The 17,510-nt window shown below is 32.6% G+C and overlaps 1 long non-coding RNA gene across 2 annotated transcripts in view; it reads right to left on the bottom strand.

The window, feature by feature from the left end:
- Window positions 1-346: 346 nt before the first annotated feature.
- The window catches only part of LOC116475600 (uncharacterized), a 43,474-nt gene continuing 26,310 nt past the window's right edge, over window positions 347-17,510 (bottom strand). For both annotated transcript variants that reach the window (XR_009210637.1, XR_004249937.1), the window contains 4 exons: window positions 10,434-10,485; window positions 6,651-6,695; window positions 2,883-2,997; window positions 347-2,407 (listed from right to left, as the gene is read on the bottom strand). This is a non-coding gene — a long non-coding RNA (uncharacterized LOC116475600). The remainder of the gene's footprint in view (window positions 2,408-2,882; window positions 2,998-6,650; window positions 6,696-10,433; window positions 10,486-17,510) is intronic.

Here is a 17,510-nt window from a genome sequence, read left to right as displayed (position 1 = left end):
GTAAGAGGGTTCAGCCAAGAAAAGCAGAGCTGCTCAGCTTAACACAGCTGACTGCTGCTGCATAAGTGATCCCTCCAAGCCCAGCTCAGACTACAAGAACTGTGCCATGTTGCCAAGCAGAAAGTGCAAATTCAAGAAAAACAAATTAAATAAACAAATAAGTAAACATGTAATAGTGAAAAGGCAGAACCAAAATTCTCACTATTTGCACATAACATATCTTCACACAGAAAATCCCAAACAAATCTACATTTAAACTAAAATTAATGAATTTATGTAGTTCATCAGACCAAAAAACAAAACAAAACAAAAAAATCAAAGCCATCCACACAAAACAGTATAGATTGTTTTAAGCCAGTAAATCTTAAGGTAGTTTATTTCACAGGATGATTGTGGGAATACATAATCAAAAAGATCAGAATATTATAAACAAATTTATGCCAATAAATAGAAAAATTAAATAAAATTCTTATAAAAACACATTTTCAAAACTGATAGAAGAAATAAAAAACCTAATTAGAATTGAATTTAGAAACCTATTAGAATTGAATCTAATTAAAATAATTATCTGGATAAAACTCCATATCCAGAAGAAACTCCGTATGCAAACCTTTAAACAAATAATAAATTATACCAGTCCTAAATAGCCACTTTTATAAACTGAAAATATGCCACATTCTTTTTATTAGTCCAGCATAACCTTGATACCAACATCCTAAAGATATAATATATTTCATGACTAAGTACAATGATAAACAAAATATTATCAAGAAAAATTTATCAATTAATAAAAATACAATGTATAATTTTTAAAAATGAATTTATTTCAGGACTTCAGGGGTGGCTTAAAATTTTTAGATCAATTAACACAATTTTCTAAATTAACAAAAAAGGAGAATTATAATAGTCATCTCAAAACCCATTCGTAATATTAAATAACAGAAAACTAGAAATAAAATAGAATTTTCTTAGTCTGAAACAAGGCTTTTATTTTAAAAACGAAAAAGAAATATCAGATTTAATGGTGAAATAACGAAAGATATATGACTTCTGTAATGAGATAAGGATATCTCCTATGACCCATTAATAATTATCTGGCAAAGCCTAGCCAGTGCAATAAGCCAAATAATTATATTGCAGAAATAAAAATCAATTTATGTGCAGACATGATTTTTTTCATAGAAAATTCAAAAAAAACCTCAAATTATTGGGATTAGTTAATTGAGCTGATCACTGGACTGTACATGAAGGTAGTATAAAAATAAATTGTAGTTACATATACTAGCAACAAACAATTAGAAAGTAAGTTTTTTTGTTTGTTTTTAATGATACCATTTATAATGGCATGGAGCTAATGAAGGCTAAGTGGAAACTTCAAGTAGAAAATAAACCATTGTTAAGAGATATTAGAACAGATAAAATAAATTGGGATGTACTATATTATGAATTAGAAGACAATTCTCTCATATAGATATATAGATGCAACATAATCCCAATAAAAATGGTAGTGTTTTTTGAAGGGGATGGGAAATGACAAGCTGATTCTAAAAGATATGTAGAAATGCAAAGCAGGAAATAATAAAGTCAGTCTCGAATAATTACAAATCAGTGATTTTATACTAATAGCTAAAAATCATCTTATAGCACTTTACTATAAACAGTGTGGATTGAAACAAGGATTGATAAATAGACCAGCGGAACAGAATATAGGGTTTGCAAACAAACCCACAAAAATGGAGAAACCTAATCTATGACAAAGGAGAAACTGTAGAGCCATAGAGGAAGCTTCATCTTCTCCATAAATAATGCTGCCTAAACTGGATATGTATATAAAAATAATGTTGGCACCTATGTCAGACCATATGCTAGATTTCATTTTAGATGGCTTGAATTTCCAAATGTAAATAAAAAGTTAAAATGCTTCCAGAAGACTTTGAAGAAGAATTTTTCCAAGATTGCAGCAAATTCTTAAAAAAAAAAAAGTCAATTATTTTATAGATTCAGGAGGTACATGTACAGGCTTGTTACATGGGTATATTGCATGATGTTGAGGTTTGGAGTAAAAATGATCCTGTGTCCCACATGGTGAGGAGAGTACACATCAGTTTTTTAATCCTGTTAGTCCTCCTAATCTATTGTTGCATCTTTATATCCATGAGTACCCAATGTTTAGCCCCACTTTTAAGTGAGACCATGTGGTGTTTGGTTTACTGTTCCTCTGTTAATTCACTTAGGATAATGGCTTCCAGCTGCATCCATGCTGTTGCCTCAAAGGACATGATTTTGTTCTCTTTTATGGCAGCATAGGATTCCATGGTCTATATCTACCATATATTTTTTAATCCATTCCCCTTCCCTTTTGATAATCACCTTGGTTGATTCCATGTCTTCATCATGGTGAACAGTGCTCTGATAAACACACAAGTACATGTGTCCTTTTGATAAGAATTTATTTTCTTTTGTATATATAACCAGTAATGGGATTGCTGGGTAGAATGGTATTTCTCTTTTATGTTCTTTGAGAAATCTCCAAACTGCTTCCCACAGGTGCTAAACTAAATTATATTCCCATTAGCAGTGTATAAGCATTCCCTTTCCTCTGTAGCCTCACCAGCATCTGTTGTTTTTTGACTTTTTAATAATAATCATTCTCAGTGGTGTGAGATGTTATCTCACTTTGGCTTTTATTTACATTTCTCTGATGATTAGCGATGTTGAGCATTTTTTTCATATGTTTAGAAACTTAAACAATTTAACAAGCAAAAAACCAGTAACCTCACTAAAAAGTGGGCAAAAGACACAAACAGACACTTCTCAAAAAATCACAGCAAATTTTGATGGTGTACCATTTCTATCCCCAGCCCTCCTCTGAATACACCTACTTGTATTATGGACTGGTTCTGTACGTGCAGATAACTTTTCACATCAAGCACTGAGCTTGTCTTCTCTGTGTCAGGATTTTCTCTGGCAATATTGCTTGAGGTAATGATGCTACTCCTACTAGGAACAATAATATTTGAATCAGTACACCATCTATGTTTTACTGGTATTATTTTCCAATTTTCCCAGTCAATATAAGCTAATTGGCCTCATGAAGGTGTGTATTGTAGCGGAACACACTATACTTCTTAGGAAATATACTTTTTATTGAATTCTGCAGAAAGCAGACATTGTTAACTTTCCCCACTGTTAAAGATGATAAATTTGATTACTTCATTAAGGCAGTGACCACCAAATGTTCTCCATTATTTTTTAAAAATGTTTTTCAAATTGCAAATAATCTGGAAGTGACATTTTATGATCACATGAATCTTCCTCTCCAAAATAATTCCCCTCTAATTTTAGGTGAATGATAATTTTTGCCTGAGTCAATCATTTCATTAACAGTTGAAAAATGTTAATTTTTTAAAAAAATTTATTAACTAATGTTGTTCTGTAAAAATATTTTCCTCACCACTTGGGATTCACTGTATCTCCTCATTACACAAAGTAAATGTCTGGTTTCCATTTAATTATCAATTTTTAGAGTAAGAAATTGGTGTTGTAACTACCTTTGAAGATAGAATACTTGTTATATTGATTTGGTTTTATCATTCTTGCTTTTTTTTTTCTTTTTAGAAAATCATGGCTTTCTTTTTCTTATTCTTTGAGGGACAGGGTCTCACTCTGTTGCACAGGCTAGAGTGCAGATCATAGCTCACTGCAGCATTGAATGCCTGAACTCAAGCAGTCCTTCCCCCTAAGGTTCCTGAAGAGCTTGTGACTTTTTATTTCTTCATCCTTTCCTTCTCTCTCTCTCCTTCCATTCTGTCCTTCTTTATTCATTTGATTCTTTTTTTTTGACTTCTAAGTTCAGGGGTACATGTGCAGTTTTGTTACATAGGTAAACGTGTCATGGAGGTGAGTTTTAGAGATTATTTTATCACCCAGGTATTAAGCCTACTAACCATTAGTGATTTTTCCTGATCTTCTCCCTCCTCCCACCCTCCACCCTCTAATAGGCCTCAATGTGTGTTGTTCCCTTCTATGTGTCCATGTGTTCTCATCATTTAGCTACCACTTATAAGTGAAGACATGCAGTATTTGGTTTTCTGTTCCTATGTTTGTTTGCTAGGGATAACAGAATCCAGCTCCATCCATGTCCCTGCAAAAGACATACTCTCATTCTTTTTTATGGTTGCATAGTGTTCCTTGGTGTATATATATCATATTTTCTTTATTCAGTCTATCATTGATGGGCATTTAGGTTGATTCCATTTATTTGTTTTTGTGAATATTGCTGCAATGAACATACATGTGCATGTGTCTTTATAGCATAATAGAATTATTATATTCCTTTAGATATATACCCAGTAATAGAATTGTTGAGTCAAATAGTATTTCTGCCTTTAGGTCTTTGGGAAATCACCACACTGTCCTCCACAATGGTTGAACTAATTTACACTCCCACCAACATTGTATAAGTGTTTTTATTTTTCTCCACAACCTCACCAGCATCTGTTTACTTTTTCTTTTTGCTTCTTAATTGTAGCCATTCTGACTGCTGTGAAATGGTATCCAATTGTGGCTCTGGTTTGCCTTTCTCTAATAATCAGTGATATTGAGCATTTTTTCATATGAGTCAGCTCTATGTATATTTTCTTTTGAAAAGTGTCTGTTCATGTCCTTTGTCCACATTTTGGGTTTTTTTTCTTGTAAATTTGAGTTCTTTGTAGACGCTGAATATTAGACCTTTGTCAGATGCATAGTTTGCAAAATTTTTCCCCCATTTTATAGGCTGTCTGTTTGCTAAGTTGATACTTTCTTTTGTTTTGCAAAAGCTCTTTAGTTTAATTAGATCATATTTGTCAATTTTTGCTTTTGTTGAAATTGCTTTTGGCATTTTCCTCAATAATCCTTTGCCTGTGCCTACATCCTTAAAGGTATTGCTTTCAAGAGTTTTCATAGTTTGTGGTTTTACATTTAAGTCTTCAATCCATCTTGAGTTAATTTTTGTATATGGTGTAAGGAAGGGATTCAGTTTCAATCTTCTGCATATGACTAGCCAGTTATCCCAGCACCAATTATTGAATAGGGAATTCTTTCCCCATTGTTTGTTCTTGTCAGGTTTGTTGAAGATCAGATAGTTGTAGGTGTGTGGTCTTATTTCTGGGTTCTCTATTCTGTTTCATTGGTCTATGTGACTGTTTTTGTACCAGTACTATGTTGTTTTGGTTACTGCAGTCCTGTAGTATAGTTTGAAGTTGAGTAGTGTGATGCCTCCAGCATTATTCATTTTACTTAGGATTGCTTTGGTTCTTCAGGCACTTTTTTTGTCCCATATGAATTTTAAAATAGTGTTTTCTAGTTCTGTGAAGAATGTCAGTGGTAGCGTAATAGAAATAACATTGAATCTATAAATTCCTTTGGGCAATACAGCCATTTGAATGATATTGATTCTCCTGTCTAACTAAAATCTTGTATCCTTTGACCAATATCTTTCATCTCAATCTTCCACCTTCCCTAAATCCCTGGTAACCACCATGACACTCTCTGCTTCTATAAGTTCAAAGTTTTTAGATTCCATGTATAAGTGAGGCCATACATTACTATCCTAGCTTATTTTTCTTAGCACAATGTTCTTCATGTTTATCCATGCTGTTGCAAATTGCAGGATTTTCTTTTTTAAGGCTAAATAATGTGCCATTTTTGTGTTCATGTGTATACATATAGAAATGTATACCATATTTTCTTTTTACATTCATTGACTGATGGACACTAATGTTAATTCCATATGTTGGCTGTTGGTAAACAATTTCATAATTAACATGGGAGTGTAGTTACTCTTTGACATATTTTGTAAATATTATGAGTTCATATGAAAGTATCCAAATTAAATTAGTTATTACAAGTTGTTAGTTAATTTTCTTGAACTTATATTTGTATCTCTTTTCAATTACATTTAAACTTTAAATCCTAACAATATTAATGTAATTACTCGTTTGCTTTATCCTATATTTATACATTTATTTGAAATTTTGTTATCAACATAAATATGAATAGTAACCTGATAAGTAAAGTGTAAGATTATTTTGCAGATTATTAAATGTACTATGTTACTAATATCAGAATTTGTTTGATAAAAATCTGCCTCATGCAAGTGAGCACAGAAAAACAATCTGTGGAGAGAACAAATAAAAAGACGATTTAAAAGAGAAGTGAAGATGTGAGACCATGTATCCCTAGATATCACAGAGAATGTCCTTGGTTAATTTTTGATTGATGTCTTTCTAAGTCTTTGTTTCTGGATACCCTGAGACCTATTGCTTGATTCCTCTTTGGTTATTATGACATATATTTTAATATATTAAATATTCTAAGAATAAATATTTAATAATAAAAATGTTAATATTCCACCATGACCATACTTTCTTTCTTTTTTCTTTGCATGTTGTTTGTTTCTTGGAAGTAATTAATACCTTGATAAATAAAAGAATTCATTTAAAAGTTGACAAACCTAATAATTGGGGCTATGACAAAACTAGCACAAAGGCTCACAACTAGGATAAATGAGTACTAGGTTTGTTTAACACTATACTAATATTATCCTTTAAAACATTAGACATTTCCTATTTTCCCACATGATCCAAGAACTTATTTTCAAGGCTTACCTTGGCTCTTTGGTTTGAAGTAAGTTCATTACCAGAATTTTCTTCCTGCAAAAGATTTGACCATTGAGAATATATCTTATGAACAGAGGAGAACAGTTTGGAAAGTATACAATTGTGAAAAACTATAGCTTAAATGCATTTGGCCTCTTACAGTTAATCCAAATAATTAAGAACTAAATATTCAAGAATCACTACAGGCATGAGCATCAAAATAGGTATATTCCTAATGATATCAACTTAGCAGCAGGAGTCATTGGAAAACAACCAGAAATTTTTTGCTCTTTACTGTTTTCAGAAGAGTAGAACTCTCTCAGCATTAAGTTTTTCATGTTAGCCAAAGTGAAAAGAAGGAAGAACCAAAGCTTTTCTATATTTGCTTTATTTTATGCCTATCTCATATGAGAATTTTAGCAAAGTTTTCTCTCTGGATTATAAAAATAGAAATCTGGTTGTGGTAGATAAGTGAGAATCTATATAAGAATATGTATAATTATATCAAAAATTAATTAGTTGGTGATTTATAAATTTTACATGCAGTTTGTCTAGAACTTTTATGGTAATCATGACATTAATATTTTAGGAGTCAAATAATCCACAGAACACAAATCTATTTTCAGTAACTTTTAGTACCTCACATGTTAACTTCTAATTGTTAATTTTACCTCAGTGCCCTACTAGGACTATTTCCTCATTTGTATGCAGTTTTATAAAGTTTTTGGAATATTTTAGACTTGTATTTGAAGAGGTATTTTTAGAATATTTTAAAATATACATTGCTGAAAAGCAATTTAAAAGTACATGATAAATGAGATCTTTAACATAAGTTTCAAGTTTTGATAGAAGCAAGTAGTTAGTGGCCAAAAAGTGACTTTCTTTCTATGACAATTCCAGAATTATATGTAAAGCCATGGACAATAATATTAGTTTTTACCTGCACAAAATGTGCCTTATTTTCCAAGTCAATCATTTATCTTTTACAGATCAATTCGTAACTTCATTCAATAAAGTTTTTCCTTACTTTCAAACTGCTTACCTTACATTACCTTCTAACAAATTGTGATAATATTGTTCAATCTTAAGGCAGATAGATTTAGAATTAGTCTATCCTCATAATGTAATATTTTACTATTAAAATATTATATTAGTACCATATATATCAACTTTTTAAATAATTAAATGAATGTTTTAATATAACTGTAAAGAGTATATAAAATATAATCATATGATTGATATGAGATTGATTATTTTTAAAAGGAAACTACCATTTCATTGATAGAAAGAAGCAAATTGTGTAGAGTCATTTTAGGATTAAGCACCTGCAATATATTCTGATATCCAAGAACAGAACTAGGCTGAAGCTAAAATGAAGCTTTGTGTGATCATTTTCAGCATTATAATTTTCTGCAAAATTTGAGTGATTTGCAAAACTGTGATAGATTTCCCTGAATAGGATGGTGGCAAAGGCTTTGTAGATTCAAAAATAGTTTTGCTGAGGCAATGAGAAGTAATACTATCAGACGAGAAGTTGGTTTACCAAGCTAAAAAATAAAAATAAAAAAAAAAGCTGAGAAAAATTTTGCCTCTAAACATTGCAAAGTCTTACTTCCCTTATTTGTGTATAATTATTTTTCATTTTGCTCTTAATATTTCTCTACTGAGGAAAAATATAATTGCATTTGCAATTCAATAATTAAAGTTGTCATTAAACAATAAAAATTTTATAAATATAGTTATCAAAAGTGAGTTTACATTTCTGGAATGATTTGACAATGTTTCTAAACTAAAACATATAAATGTTGTCATTTAGCTCCCACTTATAAGTGAGAACATGCAGTATTTGGTTTTCTGTTCTTGTGTTAGTTTGTTAATGATAATGGCCTCCAGCTTAATACCTGAATGATGAAAAATTCTGTAAAACAAATCACCATGACACAAGTTCACCTATAAAACAAACCTGCACATGTGCCCCTGAACTTAAAATAAAAATTAATAAAAAAAACTAAATTAAGAAAAATATTTTTAGATGCTGGGCTTTTGAATATTTAACACAGGACAATATCTCATAAGCATGTTTTCACCTTCTCTGAAGTAATATTACCCTCTGCTTTTGCTAACGCTTGAAAAAGTTACTTCATGTAAAATTTTAATATTTATAGTTGTTTTTGATAGGATGATAAAGCTCCTATCATAAGAATATCAGCTACTTCATCATGGCCAGAACCAGAAGTCCCAAGTACAGGTAAATCATAACTTTCTTCAAAAGTTTATAGCTTAAACAATTTATAACTTTTTATAATTTTAGTATCTCATTTGAAAACTGTGAGTTCTGATATATTTTTATTTTTCCTACAATTCTTAGAAACTGTTGAAGGGAGCACAAGCTTCCCAAATGAACTAGAATTTTCGTTAACAGTAAAGACTCTGAGCAAAACTTATTCCTTGACTCATTTAACTGTAGACCCAGTTGAAACTTTCAGTGAATTATGGTTTTAATTGAAAGTAATAAAAATAACGTCTTCCTAAAAATTAAATTGAGGCAACTAAATATTTTGTGTCAGTTCTAGAATCCTCATGAGATGTCATAATACTTGGTCACTGACAATAGACACTGAATTTACATATAAAACTTAGAGGCAAAATGCTTCATATCCCATTATGTGTTTCCTCAGTCTTTTTAGAAACTGCAATATAGAGATTTCATGCTTATTAAGGAAGGCCAAAATGTGATGATCCAATGAAATGTGACCAGTTTGGAGGGAAAGAGTCACCCTTTACAAATGGTGAAGGATTTAATAATTTATTTAAAATTTAGTAACATAAGGAATGTTAATAAGAATCCTACATTACATATTCAGCAGGCTAAATTGCTTATGGTTGGGTGCCAGTAAATAGATTATTTTTTATGTTGCAGGAATTTGTTGTTGTAAACTAAGTGCTGGAGAGAGAAGAGGTCATAAGTGCACTTTTTTTTTTTTTTTTTCCCAGTTTAGGCCATAGGTTTTTCTTGCTTGAATCCTTAAAACAATTCAAGGATTCAGCAGTTTGGCTGTGGTTTAGGTTCTTAATTTCCTGACAAACTTCTTGTTGTTCAGAACAGGCAAAAATACATCTATTTTGATTGTAATTATGCCAAGCATCTTTAACAGCCTATACACAAGACATAAAGAAAAAGTGAAAAGAAGATGCTGACTTAATTCAGTTGAAGACTTAATTAGAACTCAATTCTATCAGGCATTTAATATTGTATTTTTTTCTCATTTTTTTCTAATAGAAAATAATGGCATGGCAATTGTATATGATCATGAATAGCTATTTATGGAACCAGTTCTTGCGTCTACACTTAATTACATTTTGTTTGGAGGTTAACATTATATTACAACTGTAGCTTTTATTTCAATCTATTCTTATAGTTTTTCTTTCTCGTTAGGACTTAGATTGCTGGTTCGTAGGATCTCTTGCTTCTGATTTTCTCTATTTCTGTTTTCTATTTCTAGGCCTATTCTCTAGTGCATTATTCTTGATGACTTTAAAGTCATTTAGGGTTAGAAGAAAAGAAATAATTCATTTTTGCCATATGCTGAAGTCTTGATAAACAATGTATTTATATGCTAAACAAAAACATGCTGTATATTTTGTGATTCCTAATGAATACATTTGATTTTTGTTTAGCTTGTCTTCTGTCTTTACCCTGCTATCTACCTATTGTGCTAAAGGATCATAATTCCTGAAGCCTACCTGCCTCAAGTCACACAAATATACGTTGAAATAATCATGGATATTCACCATAAACATGCAATTGTTCAGTATGTTTCATCGCTTCATGTTTCTTCCTATCCTGCAAAATAATTTAGAGTCATTCCTTTATTTACAAATATCATAGAACTGATAATGCATTTTATGTAACCAATAATAAGTCTCAAGAAAGATGAGACTTGATTCATGTTTCCGTTAACACCCTTACTTGACAGCAGCATGATTTCTGTAACGTCTAACACTATACCTGATCTAATCGTTTTCACTATTTAGTAATCCCTTGCTAAGTGCTTTACAAAGTTACTCTAAATTATACTGGATGAGACTATTTAAATGAATAAATCACATAGTTGCATTTTATTATTATTTTATATTACCTAGAAATGAAGTCAATATTATACTTCATAAATTGAAACCATGTCTTGCTAACATGTTACGATATTCCAACCAACAAATAGGTTCTTATTTTTATTCACGGGATTCTGTAACCAATAACTGGCTGGTAAATAATATGTCGAAATCAATCAAGTTGTAGATACACACTCAATGGATGGATAAGGAGAGGCACTAGGTCTGCTCATAAAATTGCACTTTCCACCTGACAATAGAAGCTATTTTTTCATTAGAGTTCCAAATATCTCAGTGTTTGGGGAAGTCTCCAGGTAATATATGCAGTGAAGAACATTACTAGGCACTGGGAAACAATAGGCTTCCATCAATCAACATATATTTGAATATGAACAGCTTTTAGGGAAGCTTTGGGTATTTTTTCTTTCACTGACATTGATGTTAATTAAGTATCATAATTTAATGAACCCCCAAGAAGATTGACATTTGTACAATTAATCTTCACCTGGCACACAAACCTGATCCTCTGAATCAGAATTTCAGACAACGGGTACTGCCGCTGTGCACGTACAATTCTGACACCGACTTGGCTTCTAAGTCTCCCATTATATTCCTAAGCATGGCAGCATAAAATAAATGAAGCTAGAGAAGGCTTCAGACACAATCTTGCTTTACTCACTTGAGATGAGTATATAGAATGAGTAGGGACACCATCAGCTCTGCTAAGGTTTACTAAAAATCCAGGGCAGGCATGGTGGGATAACAAAATAATAATTTATAAAATGTCTTCCATTATATTTGCATATGTTTTTACATGCATTCTAATTTATTCTAGATTCTGGTTGAGGTATTTGCTTTTATCTGCTCAAATTTACCAAGTAATTATCCCACTGGAGGACTCATTACCTCTGAATTTTTATTCCGCCTTTGTTTGGGGGGTAAAATGCTCAGCTTTCTTAAAATAGTCACTGGCCGGATAATAGACTCACAATGAATGATTTACTCCAGTGTTTTTCAGCATCTAGGGTGACGCACTGATGGGTTTTTTATAACAATTTGTTGAAGTGTAACTAGCATTTGTTTACTTATGGAATGGAATGGAGTAGACTAAAGTAGATCAGAATAGAATAGAACAGAACAGAGTGAATTGCACATAGTAAAGCTAAGTGTTTTTCAGTTATATATATATGTGTGTGTATCTGCATTAGGTTGTAATGCAACATGTATTTTTGCATGTATTTATCATTGTGGGTTGCCAAGTTAAAAATGTTTGAAAGTCACTTGCTTTTTCTAATCAGGACTCACTCCAAGAAACAAGGTATTATAGCCAAACTGCATGACTTATATGGACGTGAGAGAAGTGAAATGGTTAATGAGAAGACAACTCCAATGCCTACAATGATGAAATTGTAACATGGCCCCAATTTTTAACCTCTCCCCTTAAATTGCAGATAAGATCTATGGATATGATGAGATTACTCCTCAGATTAGGTTACTTTTTTTTTTTTTTGAGATGGAGTCTCGCTCTGTCGCCCAGGCTGGAGTGCAGTGGCGCGATCTCGGCTCACTGCAAGCTCCTCCTCCCGGGTTCACGCCATTCTCCTGCCTCAGCCTCCCAAGTAGCTGGGACTACAGGCGCCCGCCATCACACCCGGCTAATTTTTTTGTATTTTTAGTAGAGACGGGGTTTCACCGTGTTAGCCAGGATGGTCTCGATCTCCTGACCTCGTGATCCGCCCTTCTCGGCCTCCCAAAGTGCTGGGATTACAGGCATGTCCCACCGCGCCCGGCCGAGATTAGGTTACTTTATAATGCAAAGATGAATGGATTTTGCAGATATAATTAAGGTTTCTATTGAGTTGTATTTGTGTTAATCAAAAGAAAGATTATCCTAGGTGGGTCTGACATAATGACATGAGCCCTTTAAAAAAGGATCTAGAGGTAAAAGAGAAGAAGCAGTAGTAGATTTGCTTTCCTTGGCTTTTGAATATCAAATTGCCATGTGGAGAGGGTCATGTGGCAGGGAATAGCAGATGAGTTCTAGAAATCAAGAGCTTCTAGTCTACTACTACAAGGAAATGAATTGTAGCAACAACCAAGGAGCTGAAAGGGGACTTTTAACTTCAGAGAAGATTGCAGTCTCACAGCTGACACCTTGATGTCAGCCTTGTGAGACACAGAACAGAGGAACCAGTTAAGGTGTGGTCAAACTTCAGGGGAAAAAAAAAAATCCTGAGGTAATACATGAGTACTAAGTTACTAAATTTATGAAAATTTGCTACACAGCAATAGAAAACAAATATAGTTGTCTATCTAGATTCTAGAAGTATGGCATCCCTTTTCTTTGTCACAAAGCCCTAATTGATGACTACTGGGAGAGACAACATTTGTTTTTACTATCCAATTGAGTTTCTGCAGCCAGAACTATAATTAGTACAGTTCTTTTCACACTAGTGCATGTCAAATGAGTGTCTTTCCCCTCCTGGCTTTTCATTATATGCCCTAATCCTTGTGAAAAGCATGGGGAAAAATACACCTGGGTAAGAAGGAGCTTTTGAAATATAATCCTCAGGTATTTGTAAAGTAGATAATATTAATCTGTTTTGCAGTGAGAAAGCTAGAATTCAGAGGGGTTCAGGGAATTTTTTTTTTTTTTTTTCGAAACACACAGCTACTATAGCTAAGTCTTAGAGTCTCTCTCAAATTATTATTTTCTCATTCAATTTCTCTCTCTCTCTCTCTTTTTTTTTTGAGACAGAGTCTTACTCTGTCGACAGCCCAAGCTGGCTTGCAGTCACTTGATCTCGATTCACTGCAACCTCCGCCTCTTGGGTTCATGCAATTCTTCTGCCTCAGCCTCCCGAGTAGCTGGGATTACAGGTGTGCACCATCATGCCTGGCTAATTTTTGTATTGTTAGTAGAGAATGGGTTTCACCATGTTGGCCAGGTTAGTCTTGAACTCCTGACCTCATGATCCGCCTGCCTCGGCCTCCCCCAGTGCTGGGATTACAGGCGTGAGCCACCGCACTCAGCTCAATTTCTCAAAGCAATAAAAAATTTAATTCGTTCACTGTAAAGCAGAGTTCAAAGTAAGATTAGTTGTGTGATTTTAGCAAAGTCACCTAACGTAGCTGAACCTCTATCTTCACATTTCCATATTTGGCACACAGACGTGTGTGTATGTGCACCTGGGTGGTAGGGGGAGAGAGAGAGAGAGAGAGAGAGAAAAGGACAGTGGTATTTAGCTACAGTTTAGAGTTAGAAATTAATGAGATGACTACCGAATACATATTTTAAAATTACTATAATCACTGTCCAAATTCTGTAAGCTCTCTTTATTATGTAACAAAACAGTTTATAATTTAATTTCAAAGTTAAAATGGACTAATACCCCCCGGCAATTCATTAAAACCTTTGCAATGCAATTTTTCACTAACTGAAAATTTAGGATGATTTAAATAGAATGAGATCTGAAATTAAAGAGGGAAAAAAGAATAAGCTATGCATACTAATAGAGAAAAGAAGATATCTAGAAAATATTTAACATATTTAAAAACATTTTATTGTAATAAGATATTATTTACTATAAATTATCCTTAGGTAGGTTAAAAGATCTATACTTAGTAAATTTTTATTAAATATTTTCATAAATATTTGTGTACCTAACCTTACATTAAGAGTAATTCTTTATGTTATTTGAATTTGTCTAATTGAATTTCCTTCCTATAATTTATTTGCCACTTTAATGAGCTTTTTTTATCCAAAGCTTAAAAGTTGTAAATCAAAATTATCTGAATATGTTAAAACATTAAAATGTCTAAGAAATTTTTGTAAAAATAAAATCTAAATCTAATTTCTAAATGATTTTTACCCTTTCCTCCCAAAAGAATCAGTTCTCATGGCTTAAAATTGTATACAAAAAGCATCAACTGACAAACAGTATTTAAAACGGGAAACAATCCATGATTATGGATCTCAGTAGAAATTAATTGTGCACTCACAGCACACATCTGCACTAGATAGAAGCTAACCCTTTCATTAGTACAATAGAATAAGAAGGTGCCTGCTTTTGCAAATCCAAATTAATGACATTCTGGTGTCTCTGTATATGTACATTTATGGTTTGCATGTCTTCACTTATCAGGGATCATGGTGACAATGACCACATGACTAATATTCCTTTTTACATTCATCAGAATTTTTTTTCCCAAAATTTATTACAGTACCTGATATATGGGAAAAGATTTTTCTTCAGATTTATAGTAACTGTTTTTAAACACTGAATGGAAGGCATTTTTGTTGATTTTTAAAAATAATTTGTTATACCTAATATTGATATTTACATTTAATTATCACAGCATTTACTTCCAAAGGTTCTTCCAAATTCTTCTACTTTCTTTTGGATAGGAAGAAAGAAAATATTTTTGTACAGCTGGGCAATGTGTTTTGGTTTTAAACTAGGTGTTATTATAAGAGTCAAAAAGTTAAAATTTTATAAAGTTTATAAAGAAAGGAAGTTACAGTACACTAGGATTAATATATAATTGAAGAAAGAAATTTCTTTATAAATTTAGTGTAGCCAAAGTTTGCAATATTTATAAAGTCTACGAAGTGTACATTAATGTCCTGGACCTTCACATTCACTTACCACTCACTCACTCAATGACTCACTAGAGTAACTTCTAGGCCTGCAAGCTTTACTCATCCTAAGTACCCTACACAAGTGTAATTTTTTAAAAGACTTTAATACTGTATTTTTACTGTAACTTTTTAATGTCTGTACATAATTGCACATAATTGTACACAATTTCTTACCATTGTGTTAAATCGACCATAAAATTCAGTACAGTAACATGCTGTACAGTTTTATAGCCTAGGAACAATAGGCTACACCATATAGTCTGGGTGTGTACTAGGTTGTACCATCTAGTTTGTGTAAGTACATGCTATGATGTTCTGCAATGATTAAATCATATAATGACACATTTCTCAGAGCATATTCCTGTCATTAAATGACATATACTTATTTTACGTCTTCTCTGGCAATTTTGGCTATTCTTTCTAGAGTGAAATCTCTGAGTTATGATTACTAAATAACCAGGTGATAACACATTGTTTTTCCAGATGAAGAGCAGCTTGGTAGAAGAGTATATTAATTAACATTTGCCACAAAACCTCGGTAACTTTTATAGCAATAATCCTCAAATTTTTTGGTCATAGAACCACTTTTTCCCTTAAAAACTAGATCCCAAAGACCTTTTATTTCTGTAGGATATATATATATATATATATATATTCCTTATTAGAAAATATATTGAATTCAGTTTTAAAATATTCTTATAAATAACATAAACTCATTACATGTTAAAATCAATATAATGTGTTTTATTAAAATAACTATTGTTTAGAATATTAATGATAAGAGTAGCATCATTTTTCATTTTTGTAAATCTCTGCATTGCCTCACTTATTAGAAACTAGCTAGATTTCCATATCTGCTTCTACATTTGGTCTGTTGCAATATGTTATTTGGTTGAACTATACGAAGAAATTCTGATCTCACACAGACATGGAATGGGACAAAGGTGACCTTACAGACCCCTGAGGGGTCTCAGAGACATGTAACTATATTCCTTTCATTGCTTTCATTTTCACTTTTCTTTTTAACCACTTTACACTGATTACTCTTGGACTTTCTTTTCTTTTTTCCTTTAATGCCTCCCATATTTTATTTCGTTTTCCTTTCCTTTTGTATTGTTCTTTACCTTATTATCTTCTTAATTACTCCTTCCTTTGCTGACCTCTAGCTCCCTTCTCCACTTTTCCTTCCTCCCCTTGAAACCCTTTCTACCCTGTTCTCTTCAAGTGATATACAAAACTGAAGTGTCTTTCTAAAAATGGAATTATCTTGGGAGATATTGGAAAGATACAGTATTTTTTGTATCTCCCTAAATTTTTTTTCTGTAAAGAGCACTATCCAGTAATACAGACCAAACCAAAAAAAAAAAAAGATAGTGAAGGGGATAATGTTTCATTATCCACTTTCCATTAAACTGGTGCTGGATGTAGAAAAGAGTTGAAAGAAAAGAGATTTAGGATGTATTCTGGAAGGAGATGTCAATCCAAACATCTCATCGCATGACTCTTCTTCCAAAATACACCATAAATCTTTTTTTTTTTTTGTCAATCAATTCCTCTTTTCTACATCTAATGCCAGTTTAATCAATGATTTCCCCTTTTTTGTGGTATTACAGCAGTCTACTAATTGGTTGTCCTACTCTTCACCTGCCCGATCACACTACCACCACCACATTAATTCTCATTCAGTGGCCAGTGTGATTGTCATAGACACTCTTGGTGATCCACTTTGATGTCCTTTTCCAGCTGGGGCACTCACTGCCCAGCTGTTGTGTCAGATGATAATAACTCACAGCTGACCATGGTCTTCTCTGGAGTATTGACTTACAGCAAATGCAAGTCCAATGAAACTTTTCAATAAATTCCAACTTCTTCATTACTACCTACTAAATACTGCCTTAACAAGTTCCTGCCCACCAGCTGACTTTGTTTCCTATTAGCAAGCTAGGAAAGGTCCTTACCTGGGGCATTTGCTCTTCAGTCCAGAATGTTCTTCCCCTAATATTTGTAGAGCCAGTTTGTCATGTTGAGGTTTCAGCTCCAATATAAACTTCCAGTAGCGGGGAATTTTTCACCACTCTATGCAAATGTACCTTCTATCTTCCCTTTCTCAGTAACTC

Source organism: Hylobates moloch, unplaced genomic scaffold (genome assembly GCF_009828535.3).
Source record: "Hylobates moloch isolate HMO894 unplaced genomic scaffold, HMol_V3 SCAFFOLD_2, whole genome shotgun sequence".
NCBI lineage: Eukaryota > Metazoa > Chordata > Mammalia > Primates > Hylobatidae > Hylobates > Hylobates moloch.
Note: the sequence above shows the minus strand (reverse complement) of the source record. Positions and strands in the feature narration are given on the sequence as shown.